Consider the following 7,096-nt stretch of genomic DNA (forward strand, 5'->3'; position numbering starts at 1 on the left):
ATATATTCTCGTACATGAATTTGTTTAAGAGAGAAAGTGGAAGAATTAAACAAATCAGAAAGAAGAGAACTTTTGTTCAAGTATTTAAACGCCGGTGTATTTGTTTATAATTTTCACGTTCTTTCTTCTCGTGACTTTCGTAAAGGTGTGCAGCACTCACATAAATATTTAGAAATAAATATTTAATAGCAGCTCGATAATGACTCAATTTTCGAATACGCGCCGTTCGATATAAATTCTTACCTATTACTGCATACTTTTATGTATTCAGGTACATATGTACTTATGTATGTACAAAAATACATACAGAAGCTGTTAGTGACTTCAACAACTTTACCTGTAACACGCTGACACAATGACATGTCGCTCAAAGTGCAATAGGAATAGCCATAGCCACTGAGTGACGCGCCACCGACGCTACTGAACTGGCTGTTGAACCGGAAGTTGTTGCGTGCCGCCCATATACAATCACTTCTATGCAGCAGCTGTCCCATGCTTCGCCATACTTCTCGCCATGACTACTTTGTTCTACTCTTCAGTGCATTGTTAGTTCTCTCCTCTGCCAGCTGCATCTGTGCTTTTTGTGCTTTTGCTTCCCTTCACGAAAGTGCACTCGACTGCATTGCATAGAAATTCACTGGCTTTAGCGTGTGTGGTGGAGTGGCTCTCGTTGTCGTATCGTTAACTCAACTCGGTGCAGTGAATTGGAGCAGAAATATGGAAGTCACTTCGTTGGGGGCTTTTGATCTGCTGTTCGAGCGGATGCAAATTAAGCGTTGTGCTGGGAAGCGTGGCTGCTATTAAGCTTGCTATTTGCACATTAAATTGGTCGGTGGAACTTGATATGTACTATATAGAAAGTTTTCTGCATTGTTGCTGACAATTTCAAAATATGAATTGCTTTGTGAAAGTCGCAGAGGTACATAGATATCAATTTTTGTGGAGTGGTAGGAACTTGGGAAAATGTGACGAAAAATCTCTCTGCATTCTTTGGAGTTTTCTAAATATTTAAGGGTCCTACAATCCCTTTCCCAGCGCTGTCAAACTAGCTATAATTTTTCAGCATATGTCTAGAAATGCGCTTATGTGTTACTTAAGGCGTCCTTTTAGTTGAATTATGATCACATATTTTTCCCACAAATTTTCAGCTTTGGTATTGTCGAAAGATTTCAATCGGGTTCGAATCCGGCGATTTACACAAGTGACCCGATACTTCGGCTTCTCGGCCTCTTAAATTAGCCAATCTCGGCTTACTGGTCCAAATCCCATATTCGTTGATGGCGAAATTCTCACCATCGGTATTATTGTGGTCAAGAAGTTGGCTTCGGAAATATTTGATATATTATAGTTAGTTTACCTAATCTTTGTTTTGTGCAGCATCAGAAAACATAAACCTTTCTTGGATGTATTACAGATGGCTGGTACTTAACCCTTTGTCTACCGGCCGAGTCCAATGCACCCCAGTGAGATTTTATTGTGTGCCTATATCAATGTCTGATGCTTTTGAGCTCCGTAACTCCTTTACTTTGCTTATTTTCATCTAGGCTGTACTTTTTTGATCATGTCGATTTCGCTTTGGTATTGTAAATCTAGCGGAAACTACCAGCCATTGTTACTTACATAGGAGTCCAATAGACCCGAACGGTAGGTAATGCATATTTTTTCCGCGGTAGACAAAAGGTTTAAGAAAAAATTTGCCTGTTCAGGTGATTACAGATCTTTTTGCCAACATCGACAGATGGATATCGAATATATAAATGTATGAACATTAGCCGGTCACTGGGTTCAAGCCGTGGTCAAAGCAACATCGAAAAAATATATAGAAAAAAGGTTTTTTCTTCACAGCGGTCGCGATTGGCAGGCAATGCCAACCTCGCGAGTGTATTTCTGCCATGAAAAACAGTTTCTAATAAAAATACAATCGCCGTTCGGAGTCGGCGTTAAACTTTTTTTTTTATAAAAGTGTAGCTCATTAGCTAACAAAAACCATATCATAGTGTGGACATAGTGGACTTTTGCAATGAACAATTTCGAACATATTGTTATTACCGCACATTTTGCATTTTTCAAAATTTTTGGTTCTTGTAAAAAATCTTAATTACATTTCGTAGTCCCTGATTTTTTTGTTTTAAATCATACATACACATTTATTTAACAGAATATGATTTTATTGTTGCCTATATAAAACCCTTTTGCCTTTTCATTATTTTAATCAGGTATCAAATGAATTAATGTAATTTTAAACTACTGTTTGTTGTTTTATTTGCAGTACTGTACCAAATACTTAAAATTAAATTATGTAAAGGTCTCGAAGTATAGTTTATTAAAATAGATTCTTGTGTTGCTGTTTATTTTATTACGAGCATATCGAAACTGTGGAAGATCGACCTACATATCTCGGCAGCCAGTTCGAAAACGCCCTATCTCAGAAAACTTTTGAAGATAGGTCGATCATCCGCTCAGCAGTGACACTAATGGTGTCCACAAAATGTCTTGATTGTCTTCTGTTTCAATAGGGCTATTTCAGAAACTTTAAAGGTTAGGACATCAAATGCATCGTAGGTATTTTTAGATCAACATAAGAGCCCTTGGGTCAATAGTTATTCCTTCTGCGAGACCTTAGTGTGGGATGTTTTATATACCAACATGACCTAGCAATAAAAATTGTGATTGTAATTCGCTAAACCATAACGCATTCGTACATATATATATGTATGTAGCTTTTGTTATATGCTTCACCGTACATACATGACCTAAAGCCGAAAGAGGGTTAATGTAAACAAATATACGAACTGTTTACATTTAAATATTCAAATAAGCGTACGTCATATATTGATTTCACTTTGTTTATTACATTATGAACCATATAAATCCAAATTTCAAATTTGTACAAAAATTCAAAAAATTCCATCATAAATTCCATGTTTTTTAATAAGAATTTTTTGGTGTGGAGTTTTATACTTTATCTATGTATATATGTATATAATACGCGAATGCATTTTTTGTCCAGGATAAAATATGTGCACCGTTCGCCGATTTTCAAAAATGGGGTGTCAAACTAAGCGCTTGGTGTTGCCACCTGATAAAAAATCGCATTCAAATAATTTAATAATCAATGCAATCAGATCCACACCGGTCGGTAGATTTTCAAAAATCGACAAGGTTTTATTTTTTCACAAAAGGAGATGCCACCTGTTAAAAAATTCAATTCAAATGATTAATAAGTTAAATCAATTATTACTTTATGGGTATCAATCGAAACAGTTTTAAAAAGGCTTTATTTCATTACTTCATGTACAAGGGTTGCCACATGTTTAAAAATTAAACTCAATATTAATTAAGGGAATTAGGCAATTGAAATATGTATCACCATAAGGGTGCCAGACGAAAGAGATTTAAGACGATTTCAGTTTGAAAATAGTTTAGAAGAGGGCTGCCACCTGATTTAAAAGCCGAATTTAGTTAACTATGCACAAGCCAAATTGAATATTAAAATATGAGTGTAAAACGAAAGGGTTTTAAGAAAACTTTTAGTTTAAAAATATATTTTTATTAGGGCTACCGCCTATTCGAAAATACTATCTTTACTATCTACATATCGTTATATAGTAAGGAAGGGCGTATCTAGTCGCTGAAAGGCAAAAAAGCCACAACTAACTAAAATGTTTTATTGTGTAAAACGACGTGGGGACTTATAATTCGATGAAACACATCATAATCATTCAAAAAGTCAATTTTGGAATTTTAGTTAGTTACGGCTTTTTGTATTTCAGCAGAAATGTGAGTTACGGTCTTTCCATACCATACTAACGATGCTCTTTTTTGAATGATGTGTTATTCTGATAGTGGCAGCTCTTTCCCGCTGGAAATTTTGACAGAAATTTTTTTTAGCGTTACAGGGTGATTGATGGATTCAGTTTTGGCCTCTTAACTGGCATGCGGATTCAGTAGTTAAATTTATTAAAATAAAGTGCAACTTTCGGAGTTTCTAAAAAATCGCGTTGATTTTTGATATTTTTGTTTGCATCTTCCTTTCTTCCATACAAATTCATTGTTTATACTTAAATTAAATGGGCTAGAAAACTGCACACAATTCTTTTTTAAAGAAATTCTGATAAAAAAGCTTGGAATTTAAATGGAATTCTTTTGGTTTTTCAAATTTTTGGACAGTTTGAAATTTGGATTTACATATTGTTTTTTTTTTTTAGATAATAAGCTATAATGATCATTTAACGAACAAAAGAAAAATAGTAGAAATGTTGCGGTGCTATCGGCTTGGCGCTGGCTGGCTTAGTCTCAATTCGATTATTTTCAGACTGTCAATCTTTAAATTAATTTATAATGCTTAATTAATTTATATTTTATCTGGTCTCAAATCTTCCGTCATGGTACATCGAATAAACCATTAAATAATTTTAGTTCACATTTTCAATTAAGAAAAAAACAAATTCGTTCAAAAATACAGCATTTTTGCCTTCTTACTGTGTCAGGTGTGGGGTTCGAACCCACGCTCCCTCTCGGGAACCAGAGCTTAAATCTGGCGCCTTAGACCGCTCGGCCAACCTGACCGTGTCGACAAGCGAGCGCAAATTGTTCTATCAGCGAAAATCACTAGTAGTCGTTAATCATGGGAGCATCAACATTGAGTAATTAAAAAATAATATGATAATTATAACAATACATATGTATATAATATCGTCGCTGGAATAATGAAATAGTGTAACATGAAAAGTATAGTTTTGAGAAAAACGAATTGGAAGATTTTAGAAACCATTACAAACCATACAAATACCATTTCATTTTTCGGGAATAAATTAGTGATCCAAAGAGATATTTAAGAAAACTAAAGATTTTCATATGGGTATTTCCAAACGGGCGATACGAGACACTCGTACGACAAAATGTTAAAAAAAAAATATAAAAAATCAAAATTTTAAAAGGTTTACAGTTTAAAATTGCTAAACTCTGCGAATTGGGCAAGACTATTTGCCAAATCAGTGCGTTAACTTGTTTGCTGGGCTCTAGCTTTTCATAATAAGAACTTCAGCGGAAAGGAAAAGTGCTACCTCCATTATTTAAGTACGTTCTAGACATCGGATCTCTAGGTCGCCGTAGCAGTTCTTACATTTATTTGTCCTGTTCTTGAAACCTTCGTTAGTATCCTAACGGTCTGATAAATTTTCTGCATTCCTCCTACCCGCAAGTTTTAAAATTAGCCCGCGTTGCCACCGATCGCTGAAATGAAGTATTGTTTTTTTCAGCACTTTCCTGTGTTTTTACTGGCTGGCGTTTTCGTAAGCATAAACTTGCAAGAAACCACCAAAAGAGGGAAAATCGAGAGTGCGAAAATGACTGAGGAACTTGAAGCTTATTGGATAATTTTTTAATAGTATTTATTTGCCAGTAATAAAAGCACAATTATTTTTGAGGCTTTCATAGGTAAAAGTGACAAATTAAACCTATTTAAATATATTATAAAGTGAGAAATACTATTTTTCTTGGTAAATTGCAAGACATTAATCAGCTGTTCATAAAACTTGCAACTTCTTGGTGGTTTTGCGTTTTCTTACATTCAATTAATTTCTTTCATTGGGAGCAAATGCTGGCTAACTCTAAAAATTTTGGTTACTTGCAAGTTCTGGATAGTTCTTACTGGAAAGTACAAAGCCACGACTACAACAACTTCTTCGTCAGGGTCTTTTTGAGGTGGTCCTACTGCTCGCATTTATATAACGGTTTGTTGAACGTTGCTGCCTGTCTGTTGTGATCACAGCTACGATGAGCTTTCCTTGTGATGCTGAATTTAAATCTTGTGCAACACAGCGGCGTGCAAGTATCTTGACCCCAACAAGATAGCATTCCGAGAAAAAGTCCTTGACTACAGCAGAATTATATCTGTCAACAAGTACGTTCACGTTAAATACATATGTATGTATGTCCCATATTCTTTATGCCAGGAGGTTACCAATCTCTTTTCCTCCTCTAAACTGGAAAAAGCTGCGCTCGCGACCCTGGCTTAGAGAACAAACTCACCTGCAAGAGCTACACCGTTGCACAGTGTCGCGACTGCAGCCAAAAGAAGTAAAATTTAATGATGAAATTAAAAAAAAAATGTACGCCGATTACTTGGCAATATATCCATGAGAACATATCAAGCAATATTTTTTGATTTTACCCAGAGCTTACTCCAAGTTGCTAGGTTTAAGTATAATATTTGGTATGCTATACAAATGAAAATGAAAAATGCAAATTGTTTTTTTTTTTTAATTAATGCACGTGTGTCAAGTTAGCACTACACTTTTCGAAATTGGAAAAGTTAACTACGGCATTAATTGTAGTGTTTTTGTTGTGGAAAGAAAAATTTGTAGCTCTCGTTTTTTAAGAAAAAATGGTATGTAGTGCTAACTTGACACCACACACCTAGTCGATAGAATTTATATATCCAATATGTTACTATGTCGATATGTGACCAATTAATTTGTAGCTTTTAACTTTAAAATTTGTTGTGAAAAGAAAAAAATTGTAGCTTTCGTTTTTCTGGAAAAAATTGAGTTGACCCTCTTTCGAACAAAATTTAGTATGTAGTGCTAACTTGACACCATGCACATTAACGACGAATTGAGATATTGAAAAGGTTACAACGGCATTAATTGTATTTTTGTTGTAAATTTGTTGTGGAAAGAAAAAAATTGTTGCTTTCGTTTTTTAAGAAAAAATGGTATGTAGTGCTAACTTGACACCATGCACCATTGACGACAGAATTGAGATATTGAGAAGGTTACAACGGCACTAATTGTAGCTTTTTTGTTGTAAATTTGTTGTGGAAAGAAAAAATTGTAGCTTTCGTTTTTTAAGAAAAAATGGTATGTAGTGCTAACTTGACACCATGCACCATTGACGACAGAATTGAGATATTGATTGATTCATATAACGTTTTTCTATATAATCAACAGTTTTGCCGGTAAAAATAAATGTATGTATTTTTTTGCTTAAAATATTAAATTTTTTTAAAACTGTTGATTATATAGAAAAACGTTATATGAACAGATTAAAGGAATTGTAATTTTTAAGTTTTTTAAATTTGTTTGAGCAAAAA

General features: G+C 34.3%; 1 non-coding gene across 1 annotated transcript; it reads right to left on the bottom strand.

Moving 5' to 3' along the window:
- Positions 1–4,484: 4,484 nt before the first annotated feature.
- On the bottom strand, positions 4,485–4,568 carry TRNAL-UAA (transfer RNA leucine (anticodon UAA)). Its single transcript has one exon. It is a non-coding gene; the product is annotated as a tRNA-Leu (tRNA).
- Between the last annotated feature and the right edge of the window lie 2,528 nt (positions 4,569–7,096).

Source organism: Rhagoletis zephyria, unplaced genomic scaffold, assembly GCF_001687245.7.
Source record: "Rhagoletis zephyria isolate East Lansing unplaced genomic scaffold, Rhagoletis_zephyria_1.1 Rzeph_scaffold_00093, whole genome shotgun sequence".
Taxonomy (NCBI): domain Eukaryota; kingdom Metazoa; phylum Arthropoda; class Insecta; order Diptera; family Tephritidae; genus Rhagoletis; species Rhagoletis zephyria.